A 16,012-nucleotide genomic window follows, 5' to 3' on the forward strand; every position below is an offset into this window, starting at 1 on the left:
GGTGAACGTGAACAAGTCACTGGAGACCTCAGAGTATCAGTTTCTATGCAGTCAAGAGAAGAAAACACTCATCTAGCCTGAAAGATCATAGAGAGGATTAAAATATGACATCTGCCACATAGTAGCTGTCCCCAAATTTTTACTTGGGGGTAGTAGACAAATGGGAGGCAGGGGGCCACATGAGTCCTTCAGGAGACCCTCAGGTGGATCCCTCTTCCTAGTACCCATGCATCTCATTCAATCAGGATGATTTGCAGTTGGTGGCAAATCCAGCCCTGGGACCAAAGATCTGAGAATGGTGATAAAAATGCCAGCCAAGATTTGCTACATCTTCTTTTCCACCTCCTTGTCTCCCATTAAAAATGATTTGTTGTTAGGACGAAACATGGAAAAACAAACGTGATTAAAATTTTCCCGTATTAAATAACTGTGTGACAATAGCAATCTTGAGCTGAGCACCCTGGAAAGGCTCCGATTCATCCATCTGGAGGGGGCACCAGCAGCTGGCAGAATCAGGAAGCTGAGCGAGAATCTGGGTTCGTTCCTCTGACACCACATTCACATCCTGGCATTTCTTTTTCCATCTGGTTGATCTCATCCCATTGACTCCATCCAACATGAATGAAAGGTGTTAGGGACATGGGCTGGGCCTCGTCCCAGCATTATGAAGTAGATGGGGGATGTCGAGGGAGGATGTGCTCCACCATCTCATCCTATTCTTCTTCCCCAGAGGAGGAAAATCTCTTATAACTTTCATAAATGTGATAGATCTGTCAAAAATTCATGAAGTCAGTTACATAGGTTATGAAACTCACTTCACAGATTTTATATCTCTGAGAAACCTTTTGCTTTCTTAAGCTCTGTGGCAGATCAATTGCAAAAATATCCACAGTTCTGCAGTCCCCTCTATGCACATCTTTTGCAATGTGATTGGAGCTCTTTGCATCAGGAAGAAGGATTCTTTTCCAAACCTTGATATGGGCTGGTCTTGTTCAGGCTGAAACAATGCAGCAGAAATGAATGGGTGTCAGTTCTAAAGCTAAAGCACAAGAAGTCAAGGCATGGCACCTTTCTACTCCTACTCTCTCTTGGAAATAAGCTTGGGCTGCAATATGAGAAGATGAGAGATACACAGCCAGTTACCACCTGTCATCTTACCACATAGCTGGTAAGTTCTAGACAAGTGAATGAGACCATCTCAGAGCAGAAAGCCTCTAGCTAGCCTCAATAGGACCACAGATTCATGAGCAAGCCCAGCTGAGACCAGCCCATCTTGCAAAGACAGAACTGCCCAGAACCCTGCAGATAAGTAAGCACTAATAAGTGCCTGTTGTTTGAAGTAAGTTACACTTGACGTGGTTTGTTATGCAGTGAAACTAACTGATACAAAGTCCATATGTAGTGTCACCTACCACGGCCACACCTTCTTAGCATATGTTCCACCCCTGCAAATAATTTTAGCAGTTATGTTCCAAAGAGGTTTTTTTTTTCAGCTTTGTAGAATCTGGTAAGATACTTGGTTAATGTGATAAGTCCTCCCTCAGAGCACAGCCTACAGTAAATTCCTCTCAGAGAGACCAGAGTGTTTAGCCCCTCAAAAGCCAAGGAAGGCATAATTCCTTGCCCTAGGAAGCCCCCTGAATATGATACGCAAGGCTTCTATTCTCCTCCTCCAGGCACAAATTGCTGACCTCATCATTTCTCCTTAAAGTAACTGTCAGATGCCGGGTTGGTAAGAAATTTTGGTTCACAGGAGAGAAAACTCAAAAGTAGAAGCAAGTTTGTTCTGTCACACTCACACTTCGCCTGCACTTTTTTTTTTTTTTTTTTTTAGCACCGGGGATCAAACTTGGGACCCTGCACTTGCAAGGCAGGTGGCGGAACCAATGAGCTGAATCCCTGGGCCCCCTTCACTATTCATTCACAGGATAGGGAAAACTTCCTAGAGAATGAGCAGGACAAGGACTTGTTGGGCGGTGGTCCTCTAGTCCAAGGTTGCCCATCATCTGCGCCCCCCTTCCTCCTCTCCCTCCTCTTCTCTGTCTTCCCACCATCTCCCCCCATTCTCCTGCTCCTCCCCTCCACCTCCTCCATGTTCTCCCTCCTCTTTTCAGTCCTCATTGTCTTTTCTTTTCCTCTTCTACCTTTTTTTTCCTCATCTTCCTTTCCTCCTCTCCCCATCCTTCTTGCTTGTGCTCCTCCTCCATCCTTCCTTCTCCCCTTTTCAGCTTCATCTCATCCTCTCCTTACCTCCTCCTCCTCCTCCTCCGCCATGTCTTCTTTTTCTTCTGCACCTCCTGTCCTCTCTCCAATTCTTCTCCTGTTCCTCCTCCTCTCTTCTTTTTCCTCTTCCTCCTTGCCTTCTTCATCCCTCCCGGTCTGTTCTCTCTTTTCTTGAGACCATGAGAAAGATTGTACCTCCTCTCTCTTTGAAAGGACCATTTCCCCAATGCCCTTGGCATTTAAAGGAAAATTAGAGTAAAATCCAGAAGAAAAGTTTCTCTGCTAATCTAGACTAGGGTGGACAAAGGACATTGTCCACATGGTCTGTAGAAGTGGAAGGCAGAAGTAGTAGTTTCAGTCCAGGATGCTTGTGTTCTCCTAATAACATGTATGCTTTTGATGATTCCTTTTACACACCTACACCAACCCAAAGATGTTTTCAGGGATTCTACTGAAAGATGAAAGAGGGAATGTGTAGGAAGGTCTTGAACACAAAAGAGAATCACAAGTAGGCTGGTTTACTTTAAAAACTGATCCTGAAGATTTAGGGGAAAATGGCACCAGTGATGTAGAAGATATGGAAATGTAGATAAAATTTCATCTATTAATATTCCTGTAAGGCATATTAGATTACTAGAGTGTCTGAGGGAGGACTCTATTTGGCACAAAAGTATCAACCATAAGCTGATTATGAAATGAGAATTTTAACACATAAGCGAAAATACTTGCAGTCTTTCCCTAAATAAATATCTTTCCTGAAGATAGAAATCTTTCTCCTCAAATCTATGCTCATTCTACAACCTTTAACACAATCAGAGCTCCTATTATAAGGCAATTCTCCATATCCTGGCCCTTGCATAATCCCTCCAACCTCAGTTTCTTATACTTTCCTCCTTGCATTTGACCTTCCAGCCATTGTTACACCATGGCCACACTGGGTTAACGTGTTCCTCCAGAGATTTTTCAGCACATCCTGTCTATCTGGGACATTCTTTCTTTTAACTGACCCTTTAGGTGTTGGCCTTATCCAGGGAACCAATGGATAATCCCTTCCTAGGCATCTTCTGTGTCACTGCTTCCTTTCTCACAGACAGAGGCCTAGATACATTATTTCCTTTACTCATGGAGAGCAGGTACAGATGTTAATTGTCACATGAGAATCACAGCACCATAAGACTTGTGCCATCCCATACCTATAAGATAGTTTCTATGAGTTACAACAAGGGAAAAGCAAAAGTATGCATCCATTCTTTAAATTCAACTTGTTTTAAGTTATAAAAACTTTTGCATGCTTGTTAGTTATTTCTATCATGGCATAGGGGAAGCCTGACCCTTGGTGCCCAAATGAAAATAAAAAGTTGTCATTGGATGTCATTGATGCCCTGGGCAAAAGTAGAAGGTGGGTCAGGCTTCCTGGGAAGAAGCAATGAAGAAGTGACCAGGCTGTGATCAAGAAGCTTGTCCTGAATGAATTATATATATATATATATATATATATATATATATATATATATTAATTGGTACATTTTAGGTATACAATGCACTTACATTTATCATTAGGTGTTTGTACCTGAACATGATGTATCTTAGTTCTTATTTTTTCCCCATTACCTGTGTGCCCTTCACCCCCTCCACTCTTCCCTATTTACATAGACTTTGTTTCCATTTTTTTTCTTTCTCATAATTTTTCCTTTCCTTTCTTCCCTTTCCTCTTCCCCTCCCGCCACCCTTCCACCTTTGGACCTTTTCCAATTTCAAATTATCAATTATTCATTTTAATCATTTTCATCCTTATTTACACTTTCAGTTTCTCACACTAGAGATACTATTTGGTATTTACACATGTGTGTCCTATTCACTTAAGAGTATGGCCTCAATCTGCACCCATTTAGCTATAAATGACTCTGGTTCCTCATTCTTTATGGCTGAGTAGTACTCCATTTTATAAAGAAAACACATCTCCTTTATCCAGTTTCCAGTTGATGGGCACTTGGGCTGTTTTCAAACTTTAGCTATTACAAACTGTGCCACTATAAACATGGGTGCACATATATTGCTGTGGTATGATTCCTTTAATTCTTTGGGGAAGATACCCAGTAGGGGAATAGCTGGGTCAAATGGGACCTCTAGTCCTAGTTCTTTGAGGTATCTCCGTACGGATTTCCACAGTGGTTGCACCAGTCTGCACTCCTACCAACAATGGAGAAGGGTTCCTTTCTCTCCGTTCCCCCCACCAGCATTTGTTATTGGTTGATTTCTTGATAGCAGCCATACTTTCTGGGGTGAGGTGGAATCTCAGTGTTGTTTTCATCTGCATCTCTCCAATGACCAGTGATGTTGAACATTTTTTCATATATTTATTTGCTGTTTTTACTTCTTTGTCTGAGAAATGTCTGTTCATTTCAGATGCCCATTTTTGAATTGGGTCTTTGAATTTGGGGGGTCTGATTTTTTTCAGTTCTTTATATATTCTAGATAGTAGACCTTTGTGTGAGGTACAGCTGCTAAGAATTTCTTCCCATATTGTAGGTTGTCTCTTAGCTCTCTTGGTAGTTTCTCTTGCAGTGCAGAAGCTTTTTAATAAGATGAGATCCCATTTGTTGGTTCTTTGTCTTAGCTCCCATGCTACTGAAGTTTTGTTCATAATGTCTTTTCCTATGGCAATGTCATTGAGAGTTCTACCTAACTTATCGTCCAGCAAGTTTACTGTTTCTGTCTTGATATTTAGCTCTTTAATCCACTTCAATCTTATTTAAGTTCACGGTGATAGGTATGGGTCTACTTTTAATCTTTGACAGGTTGAAATCCAGTTTTTCCAACACCATTTATCAAACAGGCTATCTTTTCTCCAATGAGGGCAATTGGCTCCTTTGTCAAAGATGAGGTGGCTGAGTATGTCTGGAGTTGTTTCTGCATCTTCTAATCTATTCCACTGATCTTCGGGTCTGTTTCTTTGCCAGTACCATGCTGTTTTTATCACAGTAGCTTTGTAGTATAGTTTCAATTTGATTCCTGAATGAATCTTGTTCTGTCCCATTTTCTCACAACCCAAGCAGGAGATAGGAAAGAGGCTTCTTTCATTTCAGTTAGACCTTTGATGTCACTAAAGGACAGAGCTTCAAGAGGAAAGTTGAGAAATCAATGGTGTTGGCTGATTCTCAGAACTCATGGGTCTGTTATTCTATAATGCAGGTCCATACTCATGAGAGCATCTGATTACAGGTTGGTTTAAATTAAGACCCCAAACTCAACCAATTACCAGCTTTTGTCTCACCAACTCAATTGGCTAAAGCAAATTGCCCTCAAATCAGTCATATTGCAATTTTCAGATGAGCAAGTGATCCACTTAGCAGTTGACCTGCCTTAGATAGAACTGAAGTCAAACCCCAGATCTGACACCTATTTGATACTGTCCTTTACTCTCTTTGTACATCATTTCCTTCATTTGAACCATGGGAATAATAATAGTAACTCACCTATAGTGTGGCTACAAAGAATTACAGGTGACATGTGTAGTCTTTGGGGCACATGGCAGACCTACATGAGTGTCTGCTATGATGACAGTGACAATGATGACTAATTATGATGTCATCAATTATGTTGAACCTGTTTCATCCTTGGGCTGTGTTGATTGGCTGAGAAACAGTCCAAGTAGGGAAAGGGATAGAGAAGTGCTCAATATACATCTGATACTCAGTACAGGTTTACACATAATTAGTACACTGTGGGTAGGTTGACAGGATGTTTCTGTTTCCCTGTTTATGTTTCCTTCTTCCTTGTATTTTGAATGGTTTGCATTAGCTGGTGATTTTGGTATACACAAACATTTCCCAGCGACAGGAAAGTCGGAGTAAATACAATCTTACAGCTCAGATATTCGTTCAGTTGTTCTGAGTCTTCATAGGGTGCTTGATAGGAGCTTTATTGCAATGTAAAAATCTGCATTCCTTTCTTCCCCTGTTGGTACATCGGTGTTTTGGTCTCACACAACACGCCCTGGTGCACTGAAGATAATAGAGCTCTAATGTTCTTGATGGCTCTGCATCAAAGCTGGTCAATGCACCAGCTCAGATGACAAAAAGGACTAGGTCAATGACATTCACACACCCACCTCCCAGTAAAGACAGCAAAATTTCCAAAGCTAGAGACTGGGAGGATTTGCCAATACAACATCGAAATTCCATCAACATGTACTGAGCTTGTGTAGGGATGAAGCTCATGACAGAACATTGCCTGGTACATTAAATTAATGAATGCATGAATGGTTAATCATCATTAGTAATGATTATTCATAATGAATAAATGACTGAGTCAATAAAAGTCTCTATTGAAGAATACATATTGGTTCCTTTTTTGAAAATGAAGAAAATTGGCTAGAAGATATGAATATATGGCAAAACCCCAAAGATATTTGTTCAGCTGCTGCAATTGTGATAAATGAAAATGTGGCAAACTCAGGTGAGTGGACAATGGCTTGGTTACTGAAAACTGAAAATCCCTAGAGACTTGACTGAATTTCAACCAGTGTTTGACTATCAGCCATAAGCACAAGTTGGATTATTATTTTCATGATTCTAACTAATAACATTTAGCTCATAATATTCAGTTTATAATCTACAATGAAAGGATATATAATACAAGAGAGATAAGCTTATAGGGGCAGTCATAAGTAAGAATGTAACTACTTTCAAACCTAAGGACATGGGAACGGTGTTACAGCAGAGGCATTTAAGATAGACCTTAAAGCAAAGACAAAGTTGAACAGTGCACAATCTGGGCTGAAAATATTGTAGGAGAAAATACTCAGCAACACGGAAGGATAGAGCCGTATTTTTATCAAGCATGTCCTAAGGAACCCTTTGCAGAAAATCATCCAGGAATAAACACCCCTGGACTACTGAGTCAGAATCTCTGTGGATATGGCCTATGCAACTGAATCCTAAAAGACACTAAAGTCATTCTTATGTGCTCTAGTTTTTGGAAGTCATATCCAAAAATGTCAAGTTCACTATGTAATTTTATCCTCTCGGCACGAATGCCCCATTTTATGGCTAGGTATGTTGAGGCTTAGTTTGTCACAAGTTACCCAGGCTACAAGCCAAAAGGCTGCAAATCGAACACTAAACATCAAACTTTTACTTTTACCCACTACCTTTTCTAAGTAGAAGGCTACAGGATAGGGTGGATGAAGGGAGCTACAGGGAGTGACTTTGAAAGAGTATATTTTGATAATAATAGGAGTAGAGATCGATAAAGACAATGATACTGTTTTCTATCTGTAAAAAGAAAAAAAGAACACACCACTCTGGCTGCAGCAGACTTTATCAGGAGGCTCTGATTAATGACCAAAGGTTCAATTCAGCTTCCCTAATGGATGCCTGTTATATCGTCAGGAGATTTCCATCTCTGCAACACACTGTGGTAATGTACCTGGGCAGCAGTGTTGGTTCTGCTCTGCACTTCATCAGGCTCATCTCTGATTTTAAATTAGAAGGTCAATAAGTACAGGCATTCAAGAAAGCAACCAGTGATCAGGAGATGGAGTTAAAGCTGCTATTAATCTATGTAAATAAGGAAAGGTGGAGGAGGTGAAGGGCGCACAGGTAATGGGGGAAAAAGTAAGAACTAAGATAACATCATGTTCAGGTACAAGCACCCAATGATAAATGTAAATGTATTGTATACCTAAAATGTACCAATAAAAGAATTTTAAAAAATAATCATAAGGGGCAACTGAGAATTGGATGCAAACTCTGTGGTTGAGCATTCTCTATTTGTAGTCAGCTAAACCTGGATGATTAAAGCACCCAAGGTCAAATGTCCAAGGTCATGGTTCTGAATGACCAAGGGGATCCAGACTTCCTCACTGTTCCAAAGCTCTACCTGCCTCCCATACAGCCTGGCCACACAGCCAGAAAGTTCATGGAAGGGAGATCACATGATAGGGTCTGGTCAATCAGAGGTCAGGGCTCTCCCCTAGCATCCTCAAGTTCCCCACTCATATGGCAACTTCTACAGGACATCTTTGACACCTGACAGGAATAGCTCAACTCATTCAGCCACGCTGGATTTTTATGTCTCCTCGTCCTCCTTTACTTTGTTTTTTTAGCACTGGGGGTTGAACCCAGGGCTTTCACACTGAGTTACATCCCCAGGCCTGTTATTTGGAAAGAGAATCTCACTAAGTTCCTAAGTTGTCCAGGCTGGCCTTGAACTTCCAATCCTCTTGCCTCTGCTTCCCAGAGTGCTGGGATTATATTTGTGCACTATCACACCTTGCTACTTTATCTTTCTCCATGACTCTTGGTGCTATGCAATATCATATCATTTATTTCTTTGTTTTATTGTTTATTGCTTGCTTCTTTCCACCAGACAGTAGCTCCACACAGTTAAAGATCTTTGTCCTTCATTTCTCCAACATCCAGGACTGTGTCTATTACATCACAGACTTTGCGTACATATTTGTTGAATGAAAGAAAAATGTGTTGGCACAAAAGCATCCTCCCTTCCAGAGAAGCAACTTCATTCTCTGCTTTTGGTTTTGCTTGGTGCTGTCATTTAAAATGAAAAGTCTCTTGTACATATTTATGGGATATGGTGTGATATTTCTGGACATGCATATAGTACATACTGATCAAATCAGGGTAATTAGCATTTTGATGTCCTTATCATTTCTTTATGTTTGCAGGCTTCAAGTTCCTCTCTTATAAATAATGATGATAGTGATGATGATGATGATGATATATATCTCTCCTAGAAAAAAAAATATTTTTTCTAGTTTAATCTTTCAAAAGTTTTCTTCTCACCCCTAAAATAATATGCAAATGTAACAGTGTCGTTTGCTGGACTTGCACCTGCACCTGCTCCCTACATTGTTAGGTCCTTCCATTTGCACCCTTTCAGCCTGGAATGCTTTCTTTCCCTGCTCCTCACGTGCTTCATGCATAGGCAGCCTTCCACTCATAGTTCAAACATGATTTCCAGGGGCTGCTTTTCCTGCATCCACAGGCTCACTACCCCCTCTCATGTGCTTCAGCAGCACCCTACACTTCCACCTTCTGTTACATTTGTACACTGGAACATTTGTTCAGTGTTTGTCTTCCTCACAGATTCCACTTTGTGAATTCCACAAATGCAATGTCTTTCCCTCAACTGCTGAATTCCCAGGATTTTGCATAGCCCTGGAGAGGGTTGGTGTTTAATAAATATTGTCTTTGTGAATAAATGCACGCTCACATGGCAGAGTCCAGGGGTTATCTCTCATTGAAATTACCTTCAAACATAGGACACACACAGACCTCCATTTCCTGAGATGTTGTTGCAGAAGGAAAGATGTCCGGTCTCAGGGCTGGCAACAGAGTCTGGCTCAGCCCCATTTATTCTCGAAGCCCAGCCTCTTACTGAGCAGATCTAAGTCATTTTCCTATCACCAAAAAGCCCTGGCCCTGACCCCAGGAGTTGAGGCCATTACCAAGTTCACAAGTTCACCCCCTAAATGGCAAACACATTAGGGACTTGGCTCACATGCAAATATATTATTCAAGCCCCCAGCTAAGAAGCAATATGTCTGTTCCTGGAGGTGAAAAATTTGCAACCACCTCAGCATCTAGAATGCTTGCAAAATTTGAAGCAATCTAGAGAATTGTGCTGAAATTGCAAAGCCAGGAGGCCAAAGGGAAGAGGTCATGCTAGCTTTATATTCATAGAGAAGCCCACAACTGGTCTAGAGGCCACAAGGGAGGAAGAGAGGGGCTGAGTAGAGAAGAAAAGCACATAGAGACTTTTTATTGCTTTTTTTCTAATTACAGAAATCATAAACACATACAAAAATATTCCATAATTAGCCACCCAGAGATAATAACTTTTAACATTTAGCTGTATGCCCTTTTGATACCAAAGAAGATGGGCTTGAGGCTGCCCTTATTAGTTAATAGCCAGCTTTCTTTCTCTAACAATGCAGCCCAGTTATATGCCAGTGGCATGCAGGTGGTATGCATTGAGAACATGGGCTTTGTAATCAGACAGACCTGACTTTTACTCTAGCTGAGCTGTGTCCTCATTTAGTGGCTTATGGCAAGATGCTGAAGCCTCAAGCTCCTCATCTATACACTGGGGACAAAAGTGGAATTGGTCTATCCAAGAAGATGAAATAGAGTAAAATACATTGGTTATAAAGCCTGGTGCATAATAGGTGTTCAAGTAGCTGTCATTATTATTGCCATAGTATAGAATATTGCTGTAACATCAGCAACTACTTATCCCCAGCATCATTTTTGAAGGCCAAACTTTACTTAAAGAATCCCCTATTATTGGACATACGGACATATAGGTTGGTGTTGTCTTTTTTCTCTCTCTGTTGGCTGGGGCTGTGCAATGAGTGGTCAGGCCAAGGACCCCTGGGAGAGAAAAAGAGAATGAAAAGTATGGATGGCTTCCCACTAATGCACTGGTAGCACAGGAGGTGGTACCAATAGATGACAGATGGGTTCCTAAGGAAGAAAGGAGAGGAGGAGAGAGAGAGGGCAGTTGGAATCATGTAAAGTAGGACAAACAAATGTTCTTCATTCTTATATTAACTGACCAAAGTGTTTTGTTAGATTAAAGACAAGGATGATATAACAACCTACAACAACCAGAGGGATGTTTTAAAATGCAATTCGGATGTCTTGACTCCTTTAAAACAAAATTTATTCCTTGTATCTGCCTACGAAGTCTAGGATAAAGATCTGGTGCCTCTCTCCCTTTCTGATTGTACCTCCTATCTCTCTCTTCTTCACTCACCCCCATCCAGTGATGCTAGCCTCTTTCTTAGTCTTTAAACCTACAATGTGCATTCTTGCCTCAGAGCCTTTGCGCATTCTATTCTCTCTGCCTGGAATGCTTTCCCTGGATCCTTGTGCAATGCCCAGTTTATGATTCAGGTCTTTTTACCTTCTCTGTAAAGTCTTCTGTGAGCAGTTAGTCTAAAACAGCTCCCCTCCATACCACACTACCCCTATTGCCCTATAACTCCTTACATGCTTTGCTTCTCTTCAAAGTATTTACTTCTATCTGAAATTATACATGTGTTTATTTATTGTCAGTCATCTCTATTAAAGCATAAGCTATACCCATGTCTGCTTGCTCATTGATGCAACCCTTGTGCTTGGGACAGTACTTAGAATATAGTAGGTGCACATTTATATGCCTGTGGAATCTATGAATGAATCGCTTATCTGGCTTGAGAGGCTGAGATCAACCTATCTATGGAGTAAAATGAATCCACACATTTCTGGCCCCTGGAATGTTTTGTTCCCCTAAAATTCAGACGTTGAAACATAGTTTTTAATGGGGTGGTATTAAGAGGTAAGGTCTTCGGGAGGTGATTGGGTCATGAAGGAACCACCGTAGTAGATGGGATTGGTGCCCTCATAAAAGAGGCCAGAGGGAGATTATTTGCAGCTTCCACTATGTGAGGACACAGTAAGAAGTCAATCATCTGCAACCCAAAAAGGAGCCCTCACCAGAAACCAGCCGTGCTGGAATCCCAATCTTGAACTTCCCAGCCTTCGTAACTGAGGGAAATACATTTTGGTTGTTTATAAGCTACCTAGTGTATGGTACTTTGTTATAGCACCACAAATGGACTAAGTCAATAATGTACAATAGTAGCTAAGAGTAAAGACTAAAGAATTCACTGGGATGGTGGCTCTATTGCTTTCTTCTTGTGTAATCTTGGGCAAGTTATTTGACTCCTCTGTGCCTCAGTTTCTCATCTATAAAATGGAAATGACGATGGTGCCTACCTTATATGTTGTTGTAAGATTAAATGAGATAATGTAAGTGAATTGCTTAGCAGAATATCTAGTACTTAGGAAGCCCTTGATAAATGTTTTCCTTATTTCTCGTCAACTAATTCATTGAATTATTCTATCCCCATTAATCATTTCAGTTATTTATTCATACAAATATTCATTCACTTATTTGTTCATTTTTCAATGAGCTTCTCTTTCTTCCACAGTTCATGCTTCTATCTATCTGTTGGATCTATCCACCCTCACACATCCATCTAGTCATCCATTTAGGGTCTAAAGAAACATTTAGCAAGCTTATTTTGAAGGATCCTGAGCCAACACTAACAAAGAATAGAAGCACGAGGTTCAAACACCACCAGCTTTTACACATCCTTCTGTACTTAGTCCAATCATGCCTGCAATGAACCCCCGATCCCCTTCATTCCCTAATCCTCAACCTCTCCTTCTTACCCAAGGATACAGGCCCAATGCCTCCACATCCATCCTTCCATCTCCCCAAAGCCCTTGTCTCTTTTCCCGTCTCAGTGTGCACCAGCATTTGGTTTGTAAATAGAGCTTATCCCTTCTGGGCCAGGAGAGCACACTTTGGCCTAACCTGGGATGCTGCTGAAATCTCTTTATCTAACTCACGCTGGGTCAGAACTGTTCTCCCTCCTGGTGCCCAGAAACATGGAGCTGAGGCCACTTCCCTCACCCCTGACTAGCAGTTATTCCTATAGCCTCATTCTCTTCATTCTTTTCTAAGGTGGGAAGCCAAACAGGGCTGAGGAATGATGCTGAAGATAATCACAATAATGATAATGGTAATAAAAGAAGTGTCATGAATTTGGCTCCTACAATATGTGGTGAAGAATGATATTAAACATTTTTAACAACTGGAACAATCCCCCTCATCAGATTGGATGCTAGCTGCCAATAATCAGCACAGCCATGCCAATGCCTACCAGCTACCTATCAGTCCTTTTGAGCCTATGTAGGCATTGATGAAACCTCTCAATAAGTTAGGAGGCACTAATATGAACCCATTAACAGATGCAAAAATGGAAGGTCAGAGAAAAAAAGAAAACAAAGCTAGGATTTGCTGAATCATCAGTTGGCTTGCTAACTACTCATTTTGTGTACTTATGTATTTATTAAGAAAATTTTTTCTAAGACAGAGTCTTGCGCTGTAGTTCAACCTGGCCTTGAACTCCTATGTAGCTCATGCTGGCCTCAAACTTGGGGCAATCCTCCTGTCTCAGCCACCTGAGTGCTGGGATTACAGGTGTGCATCACTACCCTAGGCTTTGAAAATATTTGCTTTATTTACCAAACATTTTAGTTGTAATTTTTCCCATTTTAAAAAATTTTGAAAATTTTAAAACTGGTAATGAAATCTTTTCAAAAAAACAGTGTGTTGGACATACATATACCTTTTAATTTGGTTCACCAAGTTCTCTCTTGCCCTTCCTTGTTCAGAAACAACACACACACACACACAACTTTTTTCTGTTCCATTTGCAAGTTGCAGTCACCATGATGGTTCCTTCCTGTCTACTGCATCAAGCTTACTATGAACTTCTACCTCATACGTAATACTATTTGCACAGCTCCTTAAGGGTTTCCCTGGCATCCCAGCCAGGAGAGATCGAACCTGTGCTTCTTGACAATATGATCCAGAAGACTGATGCTAACCCAACTTTCAAAAAGGAGACTCCTCACCTTCAGCCCTACTAAGGAGACCCTACCCCCTCACTCTGGGAACAAGGAGGAACTCTGTGTCAGAGGGACCCCAGCCTTGGTCTAAGGCTAGCAGGGGCTGACTTGGATGGGAGGGATCTAATTAGATTCTCCCTCTTAGCAACTTGAACTAAGAGAAGAAGATCATTTCTAGAGAGTTACAGGCACTCACACTTTGTAGGCCAGGCAGACTCAGGACCCACAATAAGGCTGAAGCCATGCAGAAGCAAAAGAAAAATGGGACAATTGTGCAAAGGTACTTTAGAAGAAATATATGTTAGTCACTTTCCTCATTGTTGGGACAAAATACCCAATATGACAACTTAAAGGAGGAGATGTTTGTTTTGGCTCACGGTTTAGAAGATTCAGTCCATGTTCAGCAGGCTTAAACACAAAAGCAGCATGGCAGGAGGGCCTGGGTGGAGGAAAGGTGTTCATCATAGCAGTCAGGAAGCAGAGAGCAAAGTGGGGAGCCAGGAAGGAATATATACCCTTCCATGCCACACCCCCAGTGACCTGCCTCTAATTAGGCCCCACCTCCTAACAGCAAGTCAGCAGTAGGGTCCCCATGATCCAAACACCTTCCACAAGCCCAGCCTCACAGCACATGAGGCTTTGGGGGGCACCCTATGTACATATTGCAGCTAACATCTAGTGAGTATTATCAGAAATGCCAAACACAGCACAATCACTAACCCATTTCCTGTTGACAACAGCAGTATATATACAATCATCTCCCCTATTGAGAAGGAAGCACAGACTAGCAATGTAATTCATGTGGGGTCACACAGCAAGCAATTGGAGGAGCCTGAGGTTGTAACCACTATCCTGTTAGCTCTTGGTTCTCTTGTGGGGCCTGCTGTTCGGTTTTCTCTGGGTTCCCATGAGACCTTTCAGAACAGCACAGCAAAGCCTCAGCTGCACTTGAGTTCACCAGAGTTGACTGCTGATCACTTGGCCTTGCCTGACACTTCAACATACCTCTGCTTTTGTTCTGGATTCCATGAAGACCAACACTCACTCATCGTTGCGACTGATTGCTCGGAAGTTGGCAAAACTGCACTCGCACGTTTTCTGGGGAGCTGAGAATAATGCAGGAAGATTAATTATAAATGACCCATTGCCAAAAATTTGATATGCACAAACTGTCTTCTGCCATTTCCTTATTTAGATACCAACTTTGTTTTCTTATAACTATAAAAATATTATCAGGGCTTTCACACTTGCACCTGTTATGTTACACAGTGTAACCCAATTTCCCAGAAAAGATCCTAAGCTTCAAGGGTTTGAGTTTTTCCCACCACTGAGCCTTTCAGGGAATGATTACTTACTTGATTAGGGGGGAGACTTTTCTTTTATCATATTCCAGTAACTAATTTTTAGAAAATTAGCATTCTTCAAAGTACAGACAACACAAATGACAGCAAAAATAATTGAATCTCTCTCTGTTGATTTAGGAGGTACTTCTGAATGTCATTCCCCTTTATTCCAGACTATTAAAAATCTGGATAATAAAATTAGCAAAAACATTGCATTTGTTTGTTACAGACTTCTAGGTGCTACATGGTTGTGGGACTCGTCCAAACATGAGTGTTACATCTAATTTTGGGGGCTGTTTGTCAGAATCATCCAAGTCCTATTGCACGGGGCACAAAGACACTCAGGCCCATTGTTTGGGGTCAGTATCCCTCCACTGAGCTGGTTGTATGCCTAGGCTGGCTTTCTTGAGCAGCTAGCTCTGAATTCCATGGATTTTTCATATTTGAGAAATAACAATTCCCACCTAGCAGTGGAACTTGAGAATTTGTGATTTGTACGTCATATTTATTACAGTGTCTCTGCTTCATAAATGGTACTTGCTGTTAAGGAAATACCTTAGAGCATGAGAGAAGTCAAAATTCTATTCTTCTGGGTAGCTCCTTAATATTCTGACTTTATTTGATTTCCTAGCAGATGAAAAATCAATTCTACATCAGAATTCCTTTCCTTATCCTCATTAGGAAAAAACTCAAGTCCCTCTAAGTGGAGGAGGAAGATGCAGACAGAAACACAAGGTAAGCAGGAGGATAGATATAATGAGTTTAAGGAAGCTTTGGTGTCATGGAAATCCATAGGACCAGAGGGTAAAAAACTTGGATTTGTTTTCTTTACTCTTTTGAACCAGCCCATTTCACTGTTGAACATAGTTCAATGCTAACAGTGTTATCAAGTGTTCTAATGGAATCCATATCTCTTCCTTTTCTAACTTCTACCTATTAAGCTTATTTGTTTCTTCT

At 41.1% G+C, this 16,012-nt stretch overlaps 1 long non-coding RNA gene across 1 annotated transcript in view; it reads right to left on the reverse strand.

Annotated features, from left to right (window-relative positions):
• Positions 1–16,012, reverse strand: part of LOC110348894 (uncharacterized) — a 101,462-nt gene that overhangs the window by 45,590 nt on the left and 39,860 nt on the right. Inside the window, exon 2 of the long non-coding RNA XR_002394496.2 lies at positions 14,718–14,818. This is a non-coding gene — a long non-coding RNA (uncharacterized LOC110348894). The remainder of the gene's footprint in view (positions 1–14,717; positions 14,819–16,012) is intronic.

The sequence above is a fragment of the Heterocephalus glaber genome, unplaced genomic scaffold (genome assembly GCF_053883595.1).
Source record: "Heterocephalus glaber isolate CG9 unplaced genomic scaffold, H.glaber_assembly_v1.0 deba00001687, whole genome shotgun sequence".
Taxonomy (NCBI): domain Eukaryota; kingdom Metazoa; phylum Chordata; class Mammalia; order Rodentia; family Bathyergidae; genus Heterocephalus; species Heterocephalus glaber.